This window comes from Cetorhinus maximus, unplaced genomic scaffold (genome assembly GCF_964194155.1).
Source record: "Cetorhinus maximus unplaced genomic scaffold, sCetMax3.hap1.1 HAP1_SCAFFOLD_52, whole genome shotgun sequence".
Classification (NCBI taxonomy): domain Eukaryota; kingdom Metazoa; phylum Chordata; class Chondrichthyes; order Lamniformes; family Cetorhinidae; genus Cetorhinus; species Cetorhinus maximus.
In genome coordinates, this window is record NW_027596102.1 from 1,943,309 (window position 1) to 1,969,539 (window position 26,231).

The window sequence follows — 26,231 nt, forward strand, 5'->3', positions numbered from 1 at the left end:
GACGTCAAACAGCATAAACAGCAAGACTTCAATCAGGTTGAACAGCGAGATTTCAAGCAGGCTAATCAGCGAACCTTCAAACATGCTAAACAGCGAGACTTCAAACAGGTTAAATAGCAATGCTTCAAACAGGTTAAAAGTCGAAACTTCAGACAGGTTAAACAGCGGGACTTTAAACAGTGTAAGCAGCGAGATTTCAAACCGTTCAAGCAGGGAGACTTCAAACAGGTTAAACGGCGAGAGTCCAATTCACGTTGAACAGCGCAACATTAAATATAATAAACAGCGAGACTTCAAACACTTTAAGCAGCGAGACTTCAAACAGGTTAAAGAGCGAGACTTGAAACAACTTATACAGCGAGACTTCAAGCAATTTATGCAGCGAGACTCACAAACAGGTTAAACAGCCAGATTTGAAACATGTTAAACGGCGAGAATTCAATCACGTTAAACAGCGCGACATTAAATAGGATAAACAGCAGACTTCAAGCAGGTCAATCAGCGAATCTTCAAACAAATTAAACAGGGCGATTTCAAACAGGTTAAACAGCGCGACCTGAATCAGAATAAACTGGGAGACCTCAAACAGTTTAAACAGCAATACTTCAAAAAGGTTAAATGGCGAGACTTCAGACAATTTAAACAACGAGATTTCAGACAGGGTAAAGAGCATGACTTAAACAGGTTAAACAGCGATTCTTCAAACCGCTTAATCAGCCAACCTTCAAACAGTTGAGATGAGGTCAATGAGACTTCTAACAGGTTAAAAAGGGAGGATGGAGGCGGGTTAAACAGAGCGACTTCAAACACGTGAACCCGCGAGACTTGAAACAGTTTAAATACGATACTTCAGGGCAGTTCAAACATCGGGACTTCCAACACGTTAAACAGCGCGACTTCAAACAGGAGAAACAGCTAGACATAATGCACGTTAAACTGTGATACTTCGGGGCACTAGAAACAGCGAGTTTTCAAGCAGATTAAAGAGCGACACTTCAAGCAGTTTAACAGGGAAATTTGAAGCAGGTTAAGCAGCGGTACTTCAAACAGGTTAAACAGCGAGACTTCAAACCTTTTAAGCAGCGACACTTAAAAAAGCTAAAACAGCGAAACTTCAAAAAGATTATCCAGCGAAACTTCAAAAAAGACTATAAAGCGAAACTTCAAATAGCTTAAACAGCAATACTTTAAATAGGTTAAACAGCGATACTCCAAGCAGGTTAAACGGGAGACTTCAAACAGGTACAACCACGAGATTTCAGTCGGTTAAATGGCGAGACTTCAAACAGGTTAATCAGCGATAATTCAATCAAGTTGAACAGCGAGACTTCCAGCAGGTTAAGGAGGTGTCAGCTGTGGCTCAGTCCATAGCACCCTCGCCTTTGTATCAGAGGGTTGTGGGTTCATGTTCCCACTCCCAGAAACCAAGAACTGCGATTGTACTTGAAAGAGTTGCAATCTGTGACTGTTGATAACTCGAAAGAGTTTCCAGCAGGTTAAGCAGGGAGATTTCAAACGGGTTAAACAGCGAGACTTCCAGCAAGTTAAACTGGGAGACATCAAAAAGGTTGAGCAGCGACACTTGAAGCAGGTGAGCAGCGATTATTCAAATAGGTGGAGACCTGAAGCAGCTTATAGCGCGAGAATTCAAGCAGATGAATCATTGAGACTTCAAGAAGGTTGAACAGCGAGAGTTCAAACATTTCATACAGTGAGACCAGCTTCATTTTATTCTTGAACTCATCCGATGCCATAACAAGAATGTTTGTCACTTTCTTTCACGTGCTAAGGAACGCAAGTTCAAACAACTCATTAACACCTACGCACATCCAATGCATTCCACCCCTCCCGCCCCTTCGACCCCATCCCGTATTCAAATCCCAGCCCTTGCCTTGAATTCACCATACCCCCTGACTTTGCTCTCTCCGAAGCTGAGCGTTCAGTGTTGAGCAAAGGTTCAGTTTCGTAACCTTCCGCCCACACCTCAATGAATTCTGGCCTCGGCACAATAGTGAACTGTTCTTCGCCCGCCTTCCCTTCCGAACTCTCTTCTTTGGTCAAGCGCCACACACTTTCACTGGTTCCTTTCACCCGCCTAAAGTGTTCTCCCGCCAACTGGACACCTCACTCTGTGCTGTTAAATGCCTTCGATCTGTTCATTGAGAACTGTCATCGGCCATCTTACTTTATCTGCTCCTTGCAGCCACACTAGCATGCCTCCTTCTGATTTGGCCACAATACATTCATTCAGGTCCAATCCTGTATTCGTTATCAAACCTGCTGTCAATCGTGGTCCTGTTGTTGCCTGCCATACTGACCTCTACCTGGCAGAGGCTGAGAGCCAAATATCTGCTACTTCTGCCTCTTTCCCCCTGGACCATGGCCGCACCACCGAACATCAAGCCATTGTTTCGTGGACTGCCGCTCACCTCATCTCCTCTGGACATATTCCTCCCACTGCTTCCAATGCCATAGTCTCCCAACCACTAAGTTCCAACTTCCACCTCATGCCCAAAACCTACAAACAATTCCCTCCCGGTGGACCGATCATGTCGGCCTGTTCCTGTCCACGGAATCATTGAATTCCATCTCGACTCCGTCAGTCTCCTCCCACCTAGATAAGTGATTCCACTGAAAACCTACATCATATCAACAATTTTCAGTTCCCTGACCCTAACCAACTCCTCTTCACCATGGATGTCCAAACCTCCACTCCCCGTCCCCCACCAGGATGGTCTGAGAAATCTCCACTTCTTCCAATAACAGAGACCCGAACAAACCCCAACCACCACCACTTTCCTCCATCCGGGTCAATGAGGTATGTGAAACATTCCTTGGTCCAGTCCTAGTTCGGCCGCTACAAAACTTTTTTTGGTATATCGATGACTCTTTCTGAGCTGCTTCATGTTCCTCTCTGTACCTGGAAAAGAATTATCAATTTTGCTTCCAATTTCCAATCCTCCAACACTTTAACATGGCCCATCTACGAAACGTCCCTTCATGCATTTGAACTCTCCGTGGCAAATTCTGGTGACAGGCTGTCGATCAATATTCATTACAACCGCAGACGCCTGCCACAGCTACCTCGAGTACAGCTCCTCGCTCCTAGCTTCCGGTAAGGGTTCCATCCCATTCTCTCAGCCCCTTCACCTCCGTCCCAACTCTACCGATGATGTGACTATCCAAAACTCTGTTTCTATCCTGTCTTCCTCTTTCCTTAACGATGATTGCCACCCAGGTTGGTTGACAGTGCCTCAACCGTGCCCGAACCATTCCCAACGCCTCTGCACTCACTCACTCCTCTCCCTCCCAGAACCATGATAGGGTCACCCTCCTGCTCACATTTCACACCAACATCCTTTGCGTTCAAATATCATCCTCCGCCATTCCCGCAAAATCAAGCATGATACCACCACCTGGCACTTCTCCACTTCACCACCATCCCCCCACCCCCATCCCCCAACCCCTTCGGCATTTATTGGGGAACGCTCCATTTGAGACATCGTAGTCCACTCATCCATCACCCCCAAAACGACAGCCCACGCCCACAGCACCTCACCATGCAACGGCAGAAGATGCAACGCCTGCCCCTTTATTTCCCCCATCCTCAACGTCCAGAGGCCCACATTCTCCTTTCAAGTAAAGCAGTGTTTCACTTGCACATCCCTGAATTTCGTCCGCTGCATTCGCTGCTTCCCACGAGGTCTCTACTGCATTGGGGAGACCAAGCGCAAACAGGGTGGCCGCTTTGAGCAACACCTTCTGACTGCCGGCGAGCATAACCCAGGCCTTCCTGTCCCTTGCTATTTCCACACACCCATCCTGCTCTTATGCCCACCTGTCCGTCCTTGGCCTGCTGCAGTGTTCAGGCGAAGTTCAAGGCAAACCGTGGAAAAGTACGTCATATTCTGATTAGGCACTTTACAGACTTTTGGACATAACATTAAGTTCAATAAAATCAAACCATGAACACTCTCCTCCATCCTCATCCAGTTTTGATCCCCTTTCTTCAAAGTTTATTTTTTTGTTCTAATTTATTTTCCAACTCCCTATATTATTCTTTTTTTAAAAAAAATTCTTTTCATTTTTATTCATTGTTTTATCCACAGCTTTTAGGCAAATTTCGATTATTTTCCCACCACCCCCTACCCCACCCACAGTAGAGCCACCTGTCACTTGCTCATGATGTTCCGTCTGGAGTTCTTACCCTGGTCCGGCCATTATCACACTCTACATTATGCTCTTACTCTCACCATTAGCATCTCATTCAGCCAATATCACCACGATCGACACCCCTTTGAATTTTTCTCTATGACAGATTTGCAATCTCGCCTTTGCACCACCTATCGGTGTTCTTCTATTGAGCTTCACCTGTTCCACTCGGCTTAAACAATATATGCTTCAATACATTTCTACTTCCCTTTCGCTCTGAAGAAGTCCTACATATTCGGAACGTTAACTCTGTCTCCCTCTCCACAGATTCTGCAGGAGTGCTGAGATTATCCATCATTTTTTGTTGTTGTGCCATCCTTACACCGTCATCAAACGTATTGTGTCATTTGCATAAACATTAACCGTTTACTCTGCTCCTTGCAGCATCTGAATATCTCCTTGTTTAAAATCCCCGGCCATATCTACGGTCCCTTGTCTGTATGTGTGTGGATGGGACACGCAAGAGGAGCCGGGAGTGGAAAGGAAGCGCGATTAGAGCCGGGAGTAGGAGAGAAGCCCGAGAGGAGCCGGGAGTTGATGGGAAGCGCGAGAGGAGACGGGAATGATTGAGAAACGCTTGAGGATCCGGGAATAGAACGGGAGCCCGAGAGGAACCGGAGATGAATGGAAGCGCGAGAGGAGACAAAAGTTGAAGAGAAGCGGGACAGCAGTCGGGAGTTGAAGAGAAGCGCGATAGGAGTCGGAGGTTGAAGAGGCAGCACGAGAGGAGCAAGGAGCGGAAGAGAGGCACGTGAGAAGTCGGGATTGAGGTGAAGCGCGAGAGTTTTCGGCAGTGGAACTGAAGGTCGAGTGGAGGCGGGGGCGGAAGGGAAGCTCGCGAGGAGGCGGGAGTGGAAGAGAAGCCCGAGAGGAGTCGGGAGAGGAACGGAAGCGCGATTAGAGCCGAGAGTAGGAGATAAGCCTGAGAGGTGCCGGGAGTTGATGAGAAAGGTGGAGTGGAGCGCGGAGTGGAAGGGAAGGGCGAGAGGAGTTAGGAATTGAAGGGAAGAGAGAGATGTGCCGGGAGTCGAGTCGAAGGGAAGCCCGAGAGGAGGCGCGAGTTAAGGAGAAGCGGGAGAGGGGCCTGGAGTTGAAGAGCAGTGCGAGAGGAGCTGGGTGTGGAAAGGATACATGACAGGAGCCGGGAGTCGAAGGAAAGCGCGAGGGGAGGCGGGAGTTGAATTGAAGCGTGAGAGGAGCCAGGAGATGCAGGGAAGCGCCAGAGGAATCGGGAGCTGAGGTGATGCGCGAGTGGAGACGGGAGTGGAAGAGAAGCGAAAAACGATCCGAGAGTGGAAGGGAAGGGCGAGAGGAGTCAACAATTGAAGGGAAGAGAGAGGTGAGCCGGAAGTGGAAGGGAAACGCGAGAGAAGTCAGGAGTGAAAGAGAAGAGCGAGAGAAGCCAGGATTTGAAGGGAAGTCCAAGAGGAAACGGGAGTTGACGGAAATAAAGAGAGTAGCCTGGAATGAAGAGAAACGGGGAGTTGAAGGGAAGTGCGAGGATAGTCAAAGTTGAAGGGAACTGTGAGAGGGGCTGGGAGTGGAAAAGAAGCGCTGGAAGTTTCGCGGGTGGAAGAGAAGCGCAGGAGTGTCGGGACTTGAAGGTAAGAGCGAGACGGGCCGAAAGTCGAAGGGAAGCGGGAGAGGAATCGGGAGTCAAAGAGATGCTCGATAGGAGCTGGGAGTAGAAGAGAAGCCCCAGAATGGCCACATGTTGAGGGGAAGCGCGAGTGGAGCCGGGAGCTGAAAGAAAGTGTGAGAGGAGCTGGGAATTGAAGGGAAGCTGGAGTGGAACCCGGAGTCCAAGGGAAGCGGGAGAGGAGTCGGAAGTTGAATAGAAGTGTGAGAGGTTCCGGGAGTGGAAGAGAAGCGCCTGAGGATTCGGGAGTGGAAGGGAAGCACGAGAGGAGCGCGCAGTGCGAGGGAAGGGCGAGAGGAGTCGGGAATTGAAGGAAATAGGGAGAGGAGCTGGAGGTGGAATGGAAACGCGAGTGGAGTCCGGAGTAAAGGAGACGCCCGAGATGAGCCAGAAATAGAATGGAAGCCCGAGAGGAACCTGGAGCTGAAGGGAAGCGCGAGAGGAGCTGGGAATGAAAGAGAAACGCTTGAAGATCCTGCAGTAGATGGGAAGCCTGAGAGGAACCGGGAGTTGAATGGCAGCGCGAGAGGAGCCGGGAGTTGAACAGAAGGTGGAGAGCAGCTGGGAGAGAAAGAGCAGCGCGAGAGGAGCCGGGAGTTGAGGTGAAGCGCGAGAGCAGGCGGGAGTTGAACGTAACCACCATTACAGTTGGAAGTTCAAGGGGCAGCGCGAGAGGAGCCGGGAGATGAAGGGCAGCGCGATAGGAGCTGGGAGTTGAAGGGGCAGCGCGAGGGGAGCCGTGAGTTAAAGGGGCAGCGCGAGGGGAGCGGGGAGATGAAGGGCAGTGCGAGAGGAGCCGGGAGTTGAAGTGAAGCGCGAGAGGAGCCGGGAGTTGAAGTGAAGCGCGAGAGGAGCCGGGAGTTGAAGTGAAGCGCAGGAGCAGACGGGAGTTGAACGGAACCGTCATTACAGTTGGAAATTAAAGGGGCAGCGCGAGAGGAGCCGGGAGATGAAGAGAAGCACTAATGGATTCGGGACTGGAAGGGAAGCACTTGAGGAGTCGGGATTGAGTTTAAGCGCGAGAGTTTTGGGCAGTGGAAGTGAAGCGCGAGTGGAGCCAAGGGCGGAAGGGATGCCCAGAAGGAGATGGGAGTGGAAGGGAAACGCGAGATGATTCAGGAATTGAAGGGAAGAGAGAGAGGAGTCGGAAGTCGAAGGGAAGCCCGTAAGTAGTCGGGAGGGAAAGGGAAGCGAGAGAGGACCCGGGGACGGAAGAGAAGCGCTGGAGGATTCGGAAGTGGAAGGACAGCACGAGAGGAGTCTGAATTGAGGTGAAGCGCGAGAGCTTTCGGCGGTGGAAGTGAAGCGCAAGAGTAGCCGGGGGTTTAGCAGAAGCACGAGAGGAGCTGGGAGTGGAAGGGAATCCCGGGAGGAGCTGGGAGTGGAAGGGAAGCCCGGGAGGAGCTGGGAGTGGAAGGGAAGCCCGGGAGGACTCGGGAGTTGAGGAGAAGCGCGAGAGGAGCCGGGAATGGAGTGGAAGCGCGAGAGGAGTAGTCAGCGGAAGAGAAGCCGGTGAGGATTCGGCAGTGGAAGGGAAGCACGAGGGGAGTCGGGATTGAGGAGAAGCGCGAGAGTTTTCGGCAGTGCAAGTGAAGCGCGAGAGTAGCTGGGAGGTCAAGAGAAGCGCGAGAGGAGTCGGGAGTTTAGGACAAGCGCGAAAAGAGCCCGGAGTTGAAGAGTTGTGCGAGAGTAGCCGAAATTGGGAGGGAGGAGCGAGAGGAGTCGGGTGTTGAAGGAAGGAACGAGTCTATCCGGAATTGGAAGGGATTCTCGCGAGGAGTGGTGAGTGAATAGAAGCGCGAGAGGAGCCGGGACTAGAAGGGAGGCGCGAGAGAACGCGGGAGCTGAAGAGAAGTGCGAGAGGAGTCGGAAGAGCAAGGGAAGCGCTAGAAGAGCTGGGAGCGGAAGAGAAGCGTGAGAGGATTCTGTCGTGGAAGGGAAGCACAAGAGGACTCGGGATTGAGTTTTCGACAGTGGAAGTGAAGCGCAAGAGGAGCCGCGTGCGGAGGGGAAGCCCGAGAGGAGCCGGGAGTGGAAAGGAAGCATGAGGGGAGGATGGAGTTGAAGGGAAGCGCAAAGAATTGTTCCCGACCGAGTGCTGCAGACTGGCACATTCCAATCACCAGGACTACTTGCTGAGGGACGCAGTAAAGTTGGGTCAGCCGCCGCAAAGGCGCAATGGGGAATCGTCGCTCTCTAAGAAATTCCTGCAATGATGCACCGAGGGGCTGGAAATTGTAGCGGGCTGAAATATTCACAATAAATGTGTGTACTGAATATTAAATGTAACATAATAGTCTTGAAGGACGTCAGATTGCTGCATGACGTATGTCGATACCCCCAATATGATTTCACTGTCCGGCTGTCTATAATGAACATCTTGAAATGACTGTAATGTTTATTGATTGTATTGAAGCACCTCGTGATCCTTGTGTAAAAGTTGAATCTGATTGCAGTTTTTGTGATGGCCATTTAGAAATACTTTGTCATGTTCTTTCAGATATTTTATGAATAAAGTACATTTTTCATGTATGTGTGAGTTTGTGACAATGCACCTTATAACTTTTCACATTACAAGCGAACCACTAGGAATAATTTTAACATATTTTCCGTGCATATTTATGTATAGGATCACAATTTGTTGCTCACCATATTTACTAAATGGCTACAATCCATGACTGAGCCCAGTCGATGCAGAGTGTCCCTTTGGCTCTCGGTAGGGGCAACTCTCCTAACACCACTCGGAAGCAATTTACCCATTTTACTTAAAATTTATTCTCTGCTGATATAAATATCAAATTCTCTTTTAAATGTCACAATCTATTTTTTTCTCCATCAGAAGCTTAGGTTGTACATTCCATACTCTATTTTGCTCTTATCTCGGATCTTAGTCCTTAAAATCTCTCCAACACCTTTTCCCTACTTGAAGCCACGGTCCTTGAATCCATACCCATAAAACTGTTTCTGCATGCCCTCAAATGCCTTCGTATCATCCCTAAAACATGGCTCCCAGAAATAGATGCACTGCTGAATTTGAGCCTGAATCAGTGTTATCTACTTGTTTATCTTCAATGCCCTCATTTTTTGCCTCCATGCCCAAATTGAAGAATCCCGTGCACCCGGAGATATTTTCAAAATTGATTTTGTTCTCATCTGCCACATGTCCAATTATGACACCTGCCTGTCTATCCCCTCTTGAAGATCAACACTGTCCTCTTGGCTGGACACAAAATATTTGCCCCATTCTCCAATTATAAACTGTGTCCTTCACACGTCGTTAATGCTGGTGCTGCGATCATAAGCACTCGGTGCCTGATCGAGGGGTTGAGCATACAGAACTGTTGGTGCTGTTGAGAGACAACCCCTTCCCGTGCTGCTGGCCCAGCTTTTCAGCTGGTTTGCTCCCATGCTGGGGCTCCTTGCCTGTCCATCCGGCAGCAGCCAATGCATCCCAAGTGGCGCTGCTGAGCACGATGACTGCCATCTGAGAGGCCAATCCGTGGCTCATTCAGGAATGTAATCATATTATTGGATTAATAGAAGTGATTATAATGTTGCAAAAAAAATGGAAGTCAAAGGATGGACACTTTTTACGTTAGTCCGTTGGGAGCAGATATAGTGCAAATTTTCAGATGGAGTGAGCAAATGGCAGAAGAATGGAAACATGTTGTGCCTGTCTTCAAAGGAGGATGTATACGAATCATGGAAGGAATATACGGTAAAATAGATGCTAAGGAGCGTGGGGAAATTACGGAAAAAAATAAGGCATGGGAAAAAGTATTGGAGAAATGTTGAGGACTAAGATCCGACAAATCCCGGCAACTGATTTTTCACATATCACCGTTCTATGGAAGATAGCTTTAGAGATAGTGAATGTACAATCTATAATTTTCCAAATTTGTCTAGATTCCTGGACGCTCCAATTATATATGAAGTTGGCAAATGTTACAGTGCTTTTAAGAAAGGAGGAAAAGAGAAAGCAGTGAACTGCTTGCCAGTTAGCGTGAGTTTTGTAGTTGGGAATATGCGACATTATATCATTAAGGTAGTTTTAACAATGGAATTAGAAAGGCAGCTTATGACTTGAGCTAGTCAATTTGATTTTACTAAAGGTAAATATTTATAGACAAATTTATTAGAGTTTATAGAGGATAAAACTTGAAGGTTAGATAAATTGCTATCAGCAGGGAGAGCATACGCTGGGATTTGCAAAAGCGTTCGAACTAGTTCCAGACAGACGGATGATAAGGCAGGTAAGGGCACATGGGGTTAGGGGTGATATATTAAAATGGAAAGAAGATTATTTAACGGAAATAAACCAGAGAGTGAGCCTTCACCAGCCTTCCTCAAGTCAGCAAGTAGTGAAAAATGGAATGCTGCAAAGGCCAGTGCTGGGGCTTCAGAGAAGTACGATTTCCATCAATGACTTTGATGGAGAAAGAGAGAATAATGTATCTATGATTCCTGATGACGCATAACTAGATGGAAAGTTAAGCTGTGGGAGGACAGAGGGAGGCTGCAAACAATTTTGTGCAGGTTAATTGATTGGGCAGAATATTAGAGATAAACTGTAATATAGAGAAATGTAGGGAAGGGCGCCATAGATCAACGAGTGCGGGCAACACGACACAGAAAATACAGGCAATAGTTCGGCAGACGCTGAAAGCCACTTCGGGTGTGCATTTTGGGAGCTACATATTGGATGAGTGTCTCCCACCAGGTTTGAGGAAAGTCGTTGAAACTGCATAGACTTGAAAAAAGCTATTCATCTGCGGATGCATTCTTTATCGTCCTCTGCCTCTCCCATTATATAACTATCAATTTGACTTGTTAAAGATGAAAGGTCTTTAATATGCAAAGAGAGCGTTCTCCAGTGTCTTTCACCACCCCTAACATTTGAGACACAAATACGGTGAGACATACAAGCTGAGACACAGGCACAAAGACAGGCAAATAAACACAGTCAGCCTCTCCGGTCCAGATAAGCACACATAAACATAGAAATCAAACCCAGACGCACACGGAGTGACAGAGGGGGAAAAAATAGTCACATAGATTCACGTTCATAAAATTACGTTAATCCTCTATGTAAATTCTGTTGCCTTTACTCGGGAATAAAAACGCTATTGTTTCTCCATCGGGATTTGGCCTTAGGGGGTTCAGTCTGTTGTCCTCTTGTTTCCACACGGACAGGACCGTTTCCAATTTCCTCGTCTTTACTTCGGGGTAAAGAGGTTCCGGGTCATCACCAGCTTCCGGACAGTCTGTGAATTCCTGACCCTGCGTTCTAACCCTCAGGGGAGCAGGGGTCATCTCCAGAATCTTAAAGGAAACCTGCAGAGCTGTTCCTTGGTATTTCTTTCAGTTTTTTAGGGTCAGTGCGTCGGAGTTTGATGAATGATGGAAAGAAAATGGCATTAACTTTTTTCAATACTTATGAAATATTTATCAGTTTGATAAACAATAAAAGTTCACGTCACCATAAATCCCACACGGTACATTGTCGTCACTTGTGTAATAGGAGAACATATTGTTACTTAATTCCAAACCATTACTTATTAAATCATAATGTCCACGTTTTTATTGAGTCATCTAATACTAATAAACATTTAGGTACACGGAAGGAGGCTGTTCGGCCGCTCTTGCCTGTTCTACCCTTTCAGTCATGTCACGGCCGAAATCCTTATCAACATTGGCTCCCTAATCCTAAATACATTTTCTTAAGAAAAGTGTAAAATGCAGTCTCTTTTGGCAATCAAAAATTAATCTCCCCGAAAAGTCTCCACCTCACTGCGTCTCTTTCCTCTTTTAATACTCTCCTTCAAAACAACTACTTAGAACCCTGGAATGGTAACAGCGCAGAGGGAGGTCATTTAGCGCATCGTACCTGCGCTGGTCCCTGAAAGTGTTGTTCACCTACTGTTACTCCCTGTCGTATCCTTGCAGTCCTGCATTTCTTTTTCTGATAACATTATGACCCAAAACCTTTTACAACCCCTGTTGAGCCTACCTCTACCATTTTCTTACATATGCATTCCAGATCCTAACCACCTGCTGAGTGAGCAAAAAACTACAACATATTAACCTCATGTCAACTCTGCTCCTTTAGCCACTTTTATTAAATGTGTGCCCTCTGACCTTGGTTCATCCACAAATGGAAACCTTTCCGCCCATATGTATTCTACCAAATTTCTCATGATTTTGAATATATCCATCAAACCTGCATTCAATCTTCTTTTCTCCAAGTAAAACCTACCCAACTAGTTTAATCTATTCACGTTACTGATGTTACACAACCCCGGCATTATTTTAGTGATGCTTTTCTTCCGCCTTCCCAAATGCTGATACAAACTTCCCAAAGGGTGATGTCGGGACTAAACACAAATCTCGAGTTGACGCCGAACCAGGATTTTATAGATTGCCCTATAACCTGGCAGTGTTTGAGGGGAGAGCTTCTGGGTAGCATTTTCCCCAGAGCTAAGGTCTCGGTGTCCTTGGCCATTGAGTGCTTGATAGGACATTCTCGATGGAGCTTTACGCAGATTCCTGAGACTTTTGGAGTTTCACTTGAAGAAATATTTCAAAATAATAATTGAATCTGCTCGGGTAGATGGAGGGAAACGATGGTATTGGAGCGTACAGCAATGAAAATAGTCTAGCTACCCAACAATAGTCTGACACAGCTCCAAATAAATGAAGAAGGGAATTCCTTTATTCCAAGGTGGTAGGGGTTTGATGCTTTCTTCCATTAATTTCCTCGCTCTTTCTTCTCCAGCCCCACATTCCCTAGACCCCATAGTCTGTGTTCCCCTAATTTTGACCATTGTATTTGTTGCACCATTACCAGCAATGCCTTCAGTTGCCAAGTCCCAAAACTCTCCTAATTTGTGACATTCACCTTTACGATGCCCTTCCGAAGTGAATTTGAATTTGTAAAGATGATACAGATTCTACATAAATACATGTTGTTGTCTGCTTCACTCAGCATCAGCTGCTGGACAGATGTTTTGCACAGCAGCTAAAAGGAAATAATTCCCTCCCATCGGCTATTGTACAGTTCGTGTCTGCCTCAGTGCCAGTTCCGAAACCTGAACAGCTTAATTACATGGTCGGAATGTTTGGCTCTCTTTCTGTCTCCCCCTCTGTATCTATCTCCCTCCATAGTCCACCCGAGTCTCCCGCCTTTTTCTGCGTCTCTTCCCATCTGTATGGGATTATTTCTCCCTCTGTATCTCACCGCCTCCATATAGTTACCTTTATATATATCGCCCTCTATACATCTCTTGCTTTTTGCCCCTCTCACTGTGTCTTCCACCCTCTGTGGCTCTGCAGCATTAATTATTTCCTCTTGTACTCCAATCCGCTTGCAAGGTGGGCTATTACTCCACTTGCCTTCCTCAGTACACCTGCATTATAAACTTGGTGTGATGCTTGTAGAAAAACACACAAACTCGCCAAATCACTTGGAATGTCATTGCCTCTCAGCATTTCGAAATATGTTGATTTATATTGTTCCAAAGAAAGTAAAAAATTTAAGTCGCCACCATCTCAGTTAAAACTTCAAGAAAGGAAAATGGCGAAGGAATTAATGAGAGAGAAACCATTCTGCAAAATGCACAGAGAACAAAGAAAGTAAGGGACAGCATTTTCCATTAATTATTGAAATGATTTATAACATGAAAATGATTCATAATTCATTTGAAGCAAATTGGCAACTTATTATGAAAGGATCTTAATTCAAATCACTGCTTGCAGTAGGCCATTTATTTAATTCAATGGTTAATTTAATGTATTTCTTGTCTATAATTATGCAGTTAATAATGTACTTAGTAAATGTGTAACATGATTATCTATTGAAGAACATGCATGTCCAAATGGCTACCCAATTCCTCTTGAACAATCGCCTACACCTTGTCCATGATTTTTAATGTCCTTATCTGACAATGCCAACATTTATTGTTCACCCCTAATTTCCATTGAGAAGGTAATGGTGAGCTGTGTTCTTGAAACGCTGCAGACCATGTGGTGTAGGTCCTCCCACATTGTTGTGAGGGATGGAGTTCCAGGAATTTGACACAGTGACAGTGAAGGAACAGCGATATATTTCCAAATCAGAATGGTGAGTGTATTGGAGAGGAACTTCCATGTGACGTTGTTTCAGTGTATCTGCTGCGCTTGTCCTCATGGATGGCAGTGGTCGTGGATTTGGAAGGTGCTGCTAAAGGAGCATTTTTGCATGCCTGCAGTGCACCTTGAAGCTGATACACAATGTTGCTACTGTGCGTCGGTGGGGGAGTTAGTGATTTTTTATGGATGTGATGCAAATGTTTAAATACAAGATTTTTTGCAGCAATTCTGAGCTGCAGTATTAATGCCAATACCTGCACAAAGAGATCTAAATGTACAGAATCATATCTCAAATCAATATATCCGGTGCCAAACGGAATAAGCCATTAATATTGCCGATAACAGTATGAAATTGGCTGCGATACGGATCAGTAAAATCAAGGATTTCCTGCGACTCTCTATCTCTGGGTTCCTGTGACTCACCCCACTGCTCTGATCCCAGAGTCTCCACAGGCTCTGCTGGCCGTTAAAATGTGCCTGACAGTGAAAACATTGAGCAGATGAAACAGGATGAATGGAAACCATAGGGTTAGAATGTGCTGAATGAACTCGAGAGATACTCGTCACACGATTCCAAGCCTCGGACTTGCTCTTGTAGCCATCGTATTTACATGGCTTTCAATTCAGTTTCTGGTCATTGATGAACCCCCGCATGTTGATAGAGGTTGATTACGTGGTGTTAATGCCTTTGAACATTAGCGGGCGATGGTTGGATTCTCTGTTGTTGCAGATGGTCATTTCCTGACAGTTGTGTGGCGCCATTGTTGCTTGCCACATGTCAGCCCAAGCCCAGCTATTGTTCAGGTCTTGCTGCCTTTTAGCATGGGCTGCTTCAGTATCTGTGGTGTTCGAAATGAACTTTGTGCAATCATCAGCATTTCTCACTTTAGGATGAAAGGAAGGTCAATGTTGAAGCAGCTGAAGATGTTTGGGACTAAGGCACTAACCAGACACACTCCTGCAGTGATGTATTGGAGCTGAGACGACTGAATTCCACCAACTGCAACCATCTCCCTTTGTATAGCTGTGGCTCCAAACAGCGGAAATTCATACCCCTGATTCTCAATGGCTCCAGTTTTGCTAGTTTGATTGTTGCTTGATTGTTTATATACGGTGAGAGGGGTTACTGAACAGTAACCAGAATCGGCTAATGAATTTTTACCAAAAGCATAAAATGTATATTAAGCAAGATAAGGAAACTATATTACAATACTTCTTTACCAGAGCTAGCTATAATTTTACAGATAAATATAGATTTGTAATGATAACACAAGTTACAGAAAATATCATATACTCAGATGCTCACAGTAATTGGCAACATGTGGTAAAAAAAAACAAGACATTCTGAAGCCAAGGGACATATCCCACCCCAGAAGTTACGGGTCACTCATCTACTCCAGCAGATACTTGTCATACCGTTAGCCAATCAATCGCACTGAACTAAGTCTTTCACAGAGGGTTTGTAACCACCACCGTCATATCACTGGCTTTGGAATCTTCTCTCAACCGACTGTTCTCCAAAACACCTTCCACAATGGTACACCTCCACGGTTTCAAGCTATCCTTCCTACGTTCCTTCCCTCTAAGTCACCACATGCGTCCAAGCTTTCTCCCATCTAATCTCTCTCAGATTCCTAGCTTTCAACAGGATACAACTGCTTCACATGCCTAAAGCAAATGGTTAAAAACTTCAATTCCCTCTTTGGAAACTATGGCTTCTCATCAGCCTTCATCTATTTCTTCCTGAAGCCTTTCTCTTCCCCAGACTCTGAACTTCGCTTAGCAGAACCATTTCCAGTTCCAGGTCCTCCTTTGACTAGAAGGACTGTCTGAGAATTTCTCCTGTTGCACGTCCCTGGATTCTTGGGGAATGTCTTCTTTAGCTTGGGACTGGCTATCTGACCAATATGATTCAATCGCTCCCTGAAAACTACTTTCAAAGAACGTTTTCCTTGGAATTGGCTATTTGTGCCGTCTGGGCTGCTTCTCTCTGGCAGTTGTCTTTTAAACTAAGCTGTTAATTATGTTGTTTCTATTTTCTTTCATGTGCCTGTGGGAAGGGCCTGACTCTCTGGAACCGTGTTGCCAGGCAACAGCCCAGTTTTTCCACTCTTGTGTTTGTTTAACTTCTCTTACAGTGGTAAGCTCTCATTAGTAATGCAGGCACGTTTTAAAGTGACACTGAGACTGAGACTCACCTTGACATTTTCATTACACACATATGCTGCAACACAAATCGGCCTTACACTTTAAAGCTGAACCTCATTCCTTACTCCAAATACTGTCATAACTTAGCCTGTCCCTCTTTCCTAACAGTGGGGAAGTCGGGCTGAAGGGGGGACTTGGGTGAGTTGGGGGATCACTGTGTGGGAGGGTTTAATCCTTGATGATCACGTCACACGGGGTGACTGTGACAGCAGGATTTGTTGGTACGGACAGTATCGTGTTCGTGTCTGTGAGTGTGTGTGCGTCCCTGTTTGTTTGTGTGTGTGTGTGTGTGTGTGTGCGTCCTGTATGTGTGTGTGTGTGTGTGTGTGTGTGTGCGTCCCTGTGTGGGTGTGTGTGTGTGTCTGTGCGTCCCTGTGTGTGTGTGTGTGTGTGTGTGTGTGCGTCCTGTGTGGGTGTGTGTGTGTGTGTGTGTGTGTGTGTGCGTCCCTGTGTGGTGTGTGTGTGTGTGTGCGTCCCTGTGTGTGTGTGTGTGTGTGCGTCCCTGTGTGGGTGTGTGTGTGTGTGTGTGTGTGTGTGTGTGTGTGCGTCCCTGTGTGTGTGTGTGTGTGTGCGTCCTTGTGTGTGTGTGTGTGTGCGCGTCCCTGTGTGTGTGTGTGTGTGCGTCCCTGTGTGGGTGTGTGTGTGTGTGTGCGTCCCTGTGTGTGTGTGTGTGTGCGTCCTGTGTGTGTGTGTGTGCGTCCCTGTGTGTGTGTGCCTGTGTGTGTGCGTCCGGTGTGTTTGCGTGAGTCCCTGTGTGTGTGTGTGTGTTTGTGTCCCTGTGTGCGTCCTGTGTGTGCGTGTGTGCGTCCCCCTGTGTGTGTGTGTTTGTGTGTGTGTGTTTGTATGTGTGTGTGTGTGTCCCTCTGTATGTCTGTGTGTGTGCGTGTGTCCCTGTGAGTGTGTGTGTGCTTCTCTGTGTTTGCGTGTGTGTGTGTATGTGTGTGTGTGCGCGCGAGCATGTGAGAGAGTGGCTGGAACTACACCTGATGGGAGGAGCTATAGTGATATGGAGAATCGTTCATAATTGGTTGGCAACATGAAGAGTAACAGTTATTTGGACGATTTGATAAATGCCAGCATTCAGCTGACAATTCCTTTCTTGGCCACCTAAAAAGAGCAGCCTGGAGGTGGGAATGTAGTCATGGTAGAGTGGGCAATGGCCAGCAGTGAAGGAGCGGTAAATCTTTGCCTTGATAACAGGGGCGGTCACTCTCACCTCAGCTCTTGAGTTTACCTCATTTGCGCATATCTGCCCCCAGGTTTGAAATTAGATCAGGAGCTGAGGGATCCTGGCAGATTCCAAACTGAGCGTGAGTGAACAATTTATTGCTGATGAATGTCAATTAGTAGCTTTGTCAACGGCCTTCACCACAATTTCATTCTGATGATCGAGAGTAGATTAATGCGGTCGCATTTTGTCGACACGGATTGTTTACTAAATTAGTGGACAGAACAGACCAGTGCATTTGTCTACATTTCCACTTAAATTCACGTGTTTTAGCTGCTGGGAAGCAGCTTGGCTAGCTCAGGAGCACACGTCGTCGGTAATATGCCAGCGTTTTTTCAGGGTCCTTACCCTTAGCAGTATCCAATGCCTTCAGCATTCTCTTGACAGCACGTGGAATAAATCTTTCTGGCTAAAGACAGAAATTTGTGATACTGGGGACAAAACGTGTTGCCTACTTGGATCATCCACGCGCCAATTATCGTTGAAATTGTTGCAAAGATTGCTGCCGTATCCTTTGCTCTCGTGTGTTCAGCGCCCCGTTTAATGAGGTTGGGAATGTTTGTGCAGCCTCCGCCTTCAGTTAGTTGTGTTATTGTTCACAGACACTCATGTCTGGAAGTAGATTTAAGATCTGCTCCGTTTATTGAGGATCATTTCGATCTGCACACCAGATGTTTCTTTGGATGTTTGTAATGGGAATATCAATGTGTTGCAGCTTCAGAATATGTATTTGAAGCTATTTCATCTCACTTTTACGAAAACTTAGTAGTGTTCCCCGATACCACCATCCCACACCATCCCCTCACCCCCACCGCCCGCGCTCTTCCGACAACCAGATTTTAGCTAGTTTGATATTAATTGCAACGTGAGGTACATGCAGGGCTAACTGGTTACAGATTGTGGTTACATACCATCTTGCTGCCATCGCACCACATGGATGCCCTTTTCCCTGTTGGGAGAATAGTATAACTTAATTCGATTTAACACGCTCGTAGAGCCACATTATATGATGGATGATATCTCAACGTGAGCAATAGAGTTAGTCCCCCAAACAAGTGCGTGGTGCTCACTCTTACTTGTGCTTTCATGTTTACATTCATCAAAACAGATAGATGGGTGAGGATGAGGCAACATAGATCTGTGCTTCTTTTTGCTGGTTCCTCACCAGCTGCTACTGAGCCAAATCAGCAGCAATGTATGTTATGAAACGGCCAGTTTGGAAAGCAGTAGTGCGACTGAGTCGTTTCGGGGTCTTCTCATTTTCTCGTTTTTTTCTGCCTTTTCTCCGCACCCGAGCAATATTTCCACTGTTTGTTTCTCTCTCTCTCCGCACGTGTTAGCCATTGCATTCTAAATACGAATCGGGCCGCTCATTTACGTCAATTAGATAGACGACTGCATTGTTACCCAGAGAGGGAAGGTCGCCCGCATTCAAAAGTGAGCACAGCGCTCCCCACGGGATGCGCCCAAAGCGCGGTGCCAGGCGCGTTCGCCACAATTATCCATACCCTGGGCCCGGCTTTGTCCACTACATTCAAACATCGAAGCATGTGCTCCCTGGTCTCTCTATTCAGCCACATTCTTTAGAACCGTGACATTCTGCTTTCATTAACCCTCTCTACACCTTCTTCCAAAGTGTATTATGATTCTCTGCAATGCATTAAATTGAACCTGCTAATTCCCTGCCAATTCTGCACATTTCTCCATGTCTGATTGCAACGGAATCGCATCATCCTGACTGGTTAACCCCCACCCCACCTTGTGTGTATCATTAATGCATTTTGAAACGTTTTCCAGTATTACAAGATCCAGCTGGTTAATAGAGAGCAATACGAATACCAGCCCAAAACAGGTTCTTGGGCAAAACCAGTGGATTCCATCATTCAGACAGAAACAAAACTATTACCAACAGTTTCTGTTTTCGGTACGTTACCGAGTTGTATCCAATTGGACAGAGACCCCCCGCTTCTGCTCTCTTTATTGAGACTAAATGTTATTATCAGCCTTATCTGCGCTAAGTTGTCAAGTAATACCTCAAAATCCAGTTAGCCAACAACTCCTGTATTATCTTCCTTAATTTTCCCTGTTGTGACATCAGATTGCAAACTATGTTGTTCAAGGATGTTCTTAAGAAGAGGAATGCCTTTTACAAATCCGTGATCATTCTCAATTAATCTCAACCGTCTCCAATTCCGGGCAGGAAGCTTGGCTCTACGGTCAGATTTAGTTATATTTTTAGTACTGCAGCTGAACAGTGAGAGCAGTGACTTAGAGAGAGCGGAGGGCTGAGCACCAACAGGTAGTATTTTTAGAAAGAGGGGACATTTGAGACGTTAGAGCAGGTACTTAAATTGAGCGGGAGCTGAGCTGCTAGAGGAGAGATTTAAAAAGAGCGGTAGCTGAGCTGCCAGAAGAGAGATTTAAAAAGAGCGGGAGCGAGATGATCAAAGCAAACATTGAAATTTACCAGGGGCTCTCACCCCAGAGCAGAGATTTACTAAAAGGGCGGGAGCTAAATAGCTGTAGCAATGTTTCATAAGAAGCTGGAACATTGATTTGACTACGGTAGAGCTGGTTCTCAGAGTGTAGAACTGGAGAGCGTAGTAGATGTGCAGCCACGTAGAGGGAAAAGTATTATTCATTTATGGGATTTTGGCTTCAGTCGCTGGCACAGCATTTCTTGCCAATCAGTAGTCACCATTGTGAAGATGGTGATGAGCTGCCTTCTTGAAGCGCAGCAGTCCCCGCTGTACCCGTACACCCACAGTGCTCATGGGGATGGATTTCCAGGATTTTGACCCAGCCACAGGGAAGGAATAGCCATATATTTCCAAATCAGGGTTGCGAGTAGCGTGGGGTGTGGGCGGGATTTTCCAGGTTTTGATGTTCCCTGCAACCTGCTGCCCCTTATCCTACTAGGTGTTAGCGGTCGTGAGTTTGAAAAGTGCTGCCTAATGAGCCTTGGTGTATTCCGGAAGTGCTTCTTGCAGATGGCACACACTGCTTCCATTGTTCTTCGGCGGTGGAGGGACACAATGTTTGCCGATGTGGTGTCAGTCAAGCGGCTGCTTCGTTCTTGATGCTGTCAAGCTTCTTGAGTTTTGTTGGAGCTGCACGCATCTAGGCAAGTGGGGAGTATAGCATCACAATCCTATAGTTTGCCTTGAAGATTGTGGATAGGATTTGGGGAGCCAGGAAGTGTTGTCACTCGCCGCAGGATTCCTAGCCTCTGAACTGCATTTGTAGACATAGTGTTTATAAGCCTAATCCAGTTCAGGTTCTGGTCAATGATAACGGTTACAATGCTGATAGTGGATAATTCGTTAATGCCATTGAACTTCAACTGGCGTTGGTTAGATGACCTCTTTTGGAGACGGTCATTGCCCGGCACATTTATAGGGTGAATGTTGTTTGCCAATTGTCAGACAAAGCCTGTACATTGTCCAGAACATGCTGCATTTGGTCATGGGCTGCCTCACTGTCTCAGTAGTCGGGAATGGTGTTGAAGATCGTGCATCTTCAGCGAACATCCCCATTCCTTACTTTGAAATGGAGGGAAGATCCTTGATGACGGAGCTAAACATGGTTGAGCCTCGGCCACTACCCTGAGGAACTCCGGTTCCCTCAGGAACTAAAAGGACTGGGAGCTCAGCAGGCAGGGTGGATATTTAGAAAGTGCAGGTGTCAAAACGACAGAGCAACTAAGTAGAAAAGAGTGCTATCCTAACCGTCGGTGCGGGTATTTATTTATACGGGTCCTCAGCATCCTGTGCGAATATATCACATTCACTGTATCTGCTCGAAAAGGCGGTTCACGTTCAGTTTGCTGTATGAGAAATGGGAGGTTGGCAATAAAGGCTTTTCTTGCCAGCTATGCCCCTCATGCCATGACCGAATCAATATTTTTTTTTTAATGTTCATTTTTTTCTTGATAGCGGGTTTAGGTTTGCATCTAACGCAACTGTACATTGGCCATTGAAATTAGCAGTTCTTCTGGCCACCCATTTTCCAGGATGATTAGGCTGTTCGACTAGGAAAGGATATGGCGATTTTGGATTAGTATCTGAGAAAACCGAGTGACCCAGACAACATGGAGAAGGATGATAAGTGGCTGCCGGCTGCATCTTCGCTTCAGAGAGCCAATAGGGAAAGGGCGGGTCAAATGATCTGTTCTATGCTGTAACCAGTATATGGTTGCATTCTACGAATTCTGTTTAAGTAAAGTAATTGCGAAGAAATGATAAGGTTATGAGAAGAGAAGAATTACATTATATATGTTCACATTCAATATGCATGGGAATACAAAGGAAGATGTTTCTGGTAGGGCCATGAGCGAGTGGACGTTTCATAGCTGGGAATGCGTGCGTATATCTGGTTGAAGCTTCACTCGTTATTTTGATGAGTGGACTTCAAGTTAATAATTTTCAGACGCCACATCATCTGTGAATTGTGATAACAGCCATTTGGTGAACGCGTGTGTGAAACGATCAGATAACTTGAAACATAGATTGTCGGGAATGAGCATGTGGGCAGGAGGCAGCGCCTATGAGCGTGAATAATTAATTTTGAGCTATGCGATCTATCAAATGAATCGTAGGGAAATCCGAAGTCAAGATATGCAACAGTCTCTAAGTCCTATGGATCGGGGGAATGAGTGATAGAATGTACCATGTGAGCAATTGCGCCAATGCCCCGGCTTTCAACAAAGCACGTGTTGGCCAGGGCTTCCTTGTTTTAATCATGTGAGATATGTGGAAGTCTGAATAGCAGCTCATTGTACAACAGTCCGATATTTTGAGGGAGCCAGGTTTCGTGAAACCTGTTCTGAAAACCGCCCTATAGATTATTTGGCCCAGAAGAGACATTGAAGGGTATTCGTATCGTTAATCTATATTACGCTTGTTCGCGTTATTCTGATTCAGCCTGTGATGTTTCTGGTGTTCTCATGTTGATCATAGCAACTGTTCCAATGAGCTCTATGGTTTCAGAACCTGTCATCACAATTCATCCTCTCAAACTCTGCAATAACAACACGGGCTGTTCAGTAATTTAATTTTTATTGTTATCGTCACAGCTCATGTGCACCATTTATTACAATATACTGTGAAAAGGAGTTCAATTTGAGACAAAATTATGTAGGAGTATTTTAGCTGGGAAATACTTTTATCCAGAGTGGCCATACATTGTTTCAAGTATTTTGCATATATGAGTCCCTTGAGGCACAAAGTTTATGTCCTCTTGCATATTTCAATGGGTTTTCAGCTGTAATTTGAATAATTTTACGCAGAGTTTCACAAGGTATTGCATTCCATTCTTCAGCTCCTCCCTAAACTTAGCTTGTGTCAGCACATAAATGAATGTATTTGTGCAGCAACTGAGGGCCCCAAGCATGAATCCCAATGACTCAAGGTCATTAGTGGCAGAATATGAAATAATTGTTGTACGCAGAGAGAAAACATATGCAACTGGAGTTGACCAGAGCAATATAAAGCTGCCGGTTATACTGAAGAGTAAAATTATGGACTTTCTTCGGCTTTCAATCTCTGGATCATTGTGATGCTCTACATTACAGCAACCGCGAAGACCCCTGCGAACTTTACTAGCGGCTAAAATACGTCTCACCGTCAAAACATTTAGCAACACAATTAAAATGAATGGAACAAATGGGGTCAAAATAAGCGTAAACAAATCAAATGCAGCCCATTCAGCGTTAATGAGAAATGTCTGCTTTAGGACACAACTTCTAGTTCCATTGCCTGTTACATATGCAGGTTCATATGCAAAATACCAGGGAATGTTTGTCAAAAAACTCACAACACTCACTACTGATATGACAGCTACGCCTGTTGTCTCTGTGCAATATTTTTTTCTCAGTTCCTGACAACATATCGCCACAAAACGGTCGAAGGTGAACACCACTGTTAACCAGACAGAGGCTGATGTGACTACATAAATCAATGTCTCAGTTAGATAGCACGCCGTGCTCATGGTCAAGAATGAATCCGGAAAATAAATACCCAGCATTTCCTTCAGTATGACTTCAGTACAAATAAACAGGAGATCAGACGCGGCCATGGCCATCATATAGAGTGTAATGCATTTGGAGAGACCACACTTTCTTCTGGAAAGGATCACAATCGCCACAAAATTAGCTGTAAGTGAGGAATAGAGAGAGAAGGAGATAGACGACACGGATAAACAAGACAACTTCCCTTCAATGTGCAGCAAAGACTCATGCATTTGAACCAAACATGCACGGCCATCTTCCCGAGACGAGCATGTGTTAAATGTGGATTGGACTTAGTAAATGTGGACAGGGAATTATTCATTCCTCTTTTGACAGGAACTTCGTCAATTTCAACTGGACAACTACTGTGTACTGGGCTTTTTGAGGGAGAATGTGATCTGGACAACTCGAAGGTACAAAGACAGCTGGGCATGTTGAATTTTACATCGTAAGTGGGCGGATAAAGAGACAATTAATGTGTGGAGATGCAATATCAATTGGGAAATGAAGGTGCAAAATGGAATCTGGGCTAAGCAGAGTTATAATCTGGTAGAGGTAGTGGTGCAATGTGTGCTGCACGACTTATGGATGCGATAAGTTTTTGAAAGGGCAACTGTGACACAGGACTGACTGCTCGAGGGTAAAGTGTTTCCCAGAATCATGGACATACTCTGAACGCTCGGGAGTTTGAAGATGGAGTAGTAGTTGAACAGGACATGTTAGAATGGTCACTGTGCTACAAAGAAACACTAGCGTAGACCAGGCCGAATAAAAGTTTAACCAGGAGTCCTCACAGATGCGGTACAATGACGGACAGAACATGGTGACATTTTTATGCATTTTCGCAGTGAAACGTTGTGGAAGGGGATGAGGGCTGACGAGTCACGTGTTTTAAGGCAGACTGAGTAATGCAAGATTAATATGCAGGCTGGGCAATGGGAAGGTATGGGTCAGGTGAATGCATCGCTAATTCTTTGCAGAAAAAATGAAGCAACATTGCTTTGCCGACTGGGAAAATTTCGTGCTGATCAAGGAAACAATTGAATGGCCGACTGGGAACTGTGACATTGCAATCACATTAAGTGCGCAATATGTATTGGCCAAAGGGAACGCAGAGTAGATTTATATGCAGGACCACCCTTCTTTCTCGACAGACTAGTTTTAAAGTGTAGTGAATGGATATCGCAAAATGCAGGGACAATAGGAATCACAGCGATGCAAGACACATTGTTGTTAAAGTGTAGTGAGCGAGCAATTCGAAGATGTGATTGTAATGAGGTTAAAATCAAATATCTATTCTGAGGAGACAGAAGAACGTTCGCATTGATCGATCGGCAGTAGATCAAAGCACTTTGTTTCCGAAACGGCACAAGGGAGTCACGTGCGTGTCATTTGCAGTATCCGGGAGAAATTGTTTGGAATGCGAAGCTGAATACTGACCCTTGCAGGACACCAAGTCTAAAAGTTCCAGGTCGACATGGACCGTGATGGGCACATCGATTTGAGTAGGTTAATTATTTTAGGTATACTATATGATTCGAAGGGGAAAACAACGAAGTGTCGATTACCTGATGATAAAGAGTTAACTCCTGACATATGCATGGTTAAATTATCATACTTTGCAGCTATTTTCATTTTAGATTGGTTTGGATCATAACATCCTTGAATTTTAGCATTATTTGGTAAAATGCATATTTCTTTTTCAAAATGCAAGAACATTTTCGTGAAACAGCGACGTAATTCAATGTTGTGCTATTATATAGAAGATTAAGTAGAACGATTTCTACTAATTGCTGATTAAATTCAATAATCTTTATAAATCAAGCGAAATTGACGTGAGCCTCAGATAACTATGGCTGCATGAGGGTTTCTCTTGTTTACGTAATAAAACTACGTTGAATTTTGAAGAATAGAGTTTCTCAGTGTATCTCAAAGAACCAATTTGTTGCAGCCATACATTTACTAACTTAATGCACACGTTTATTTAAATTTTATCTGCAATTCAAAGCAAGCTAAATCACTCTAGTCTTAATTAATATCCAAAGTAAGTAATCGGTTCACTTATGAAATTGTGTTTGTGGTTCTGGTGCCCATGGGGTAGGATATGATTTCTTGGCTCTTGCAATGGTACAGAATATCTTTACGGCTGAAATCTCCGTTCAGAATCAAGATGCGCAGATTAAGGAATAGAAAATGCACATTCTCACAATCAAGGGGTGAGTGAAGAGAGAGCTCATTGAAGTACCAAGTACTTTTAAGGCTTTGCAACCTGGAGCAGACTGAAAGTTTAGTTTTAGCAGAGTTGAATTTAGGAAACATCAATGCAATGGAGCAGTGTCTATAAACGAGGTGGTGAATTAACATTTTGGATCATATTAATTCCTGACGATGTTGTTTAATTATTTACTTGAAGTTTGAAAAAAGTAAGTCGTATTAGTCGGAAAAAGATAAACAGAATTTTATATTTCTGTATCAGCTTGTAAATTGGCAAGCTCTGACCACACAAAAAAAAAGATCTTTGCAAGGTGACATAAACAGCCCAGTTGGCAGCTGCTGCCTCCGATTCACAATGTTCTAACTCGAATGAAAGCGGCAAACATTGATTGACTTGATCATAACTGTCAGAGATAATCACAAAGAGACTTGAAAACGCGAGGTAATGTAAATAAGTTGAAGTTTGATTTTCTCTTGACCATTTAGGCTGCACTGGACAGCGGGGGAAGCATTCGAAAATCAAAACCGTTTTGACTCAATTACAGCCAAAAAGAAACGTCAAAAAATGAAGTTTATATTCATTTCTCCTATACGGA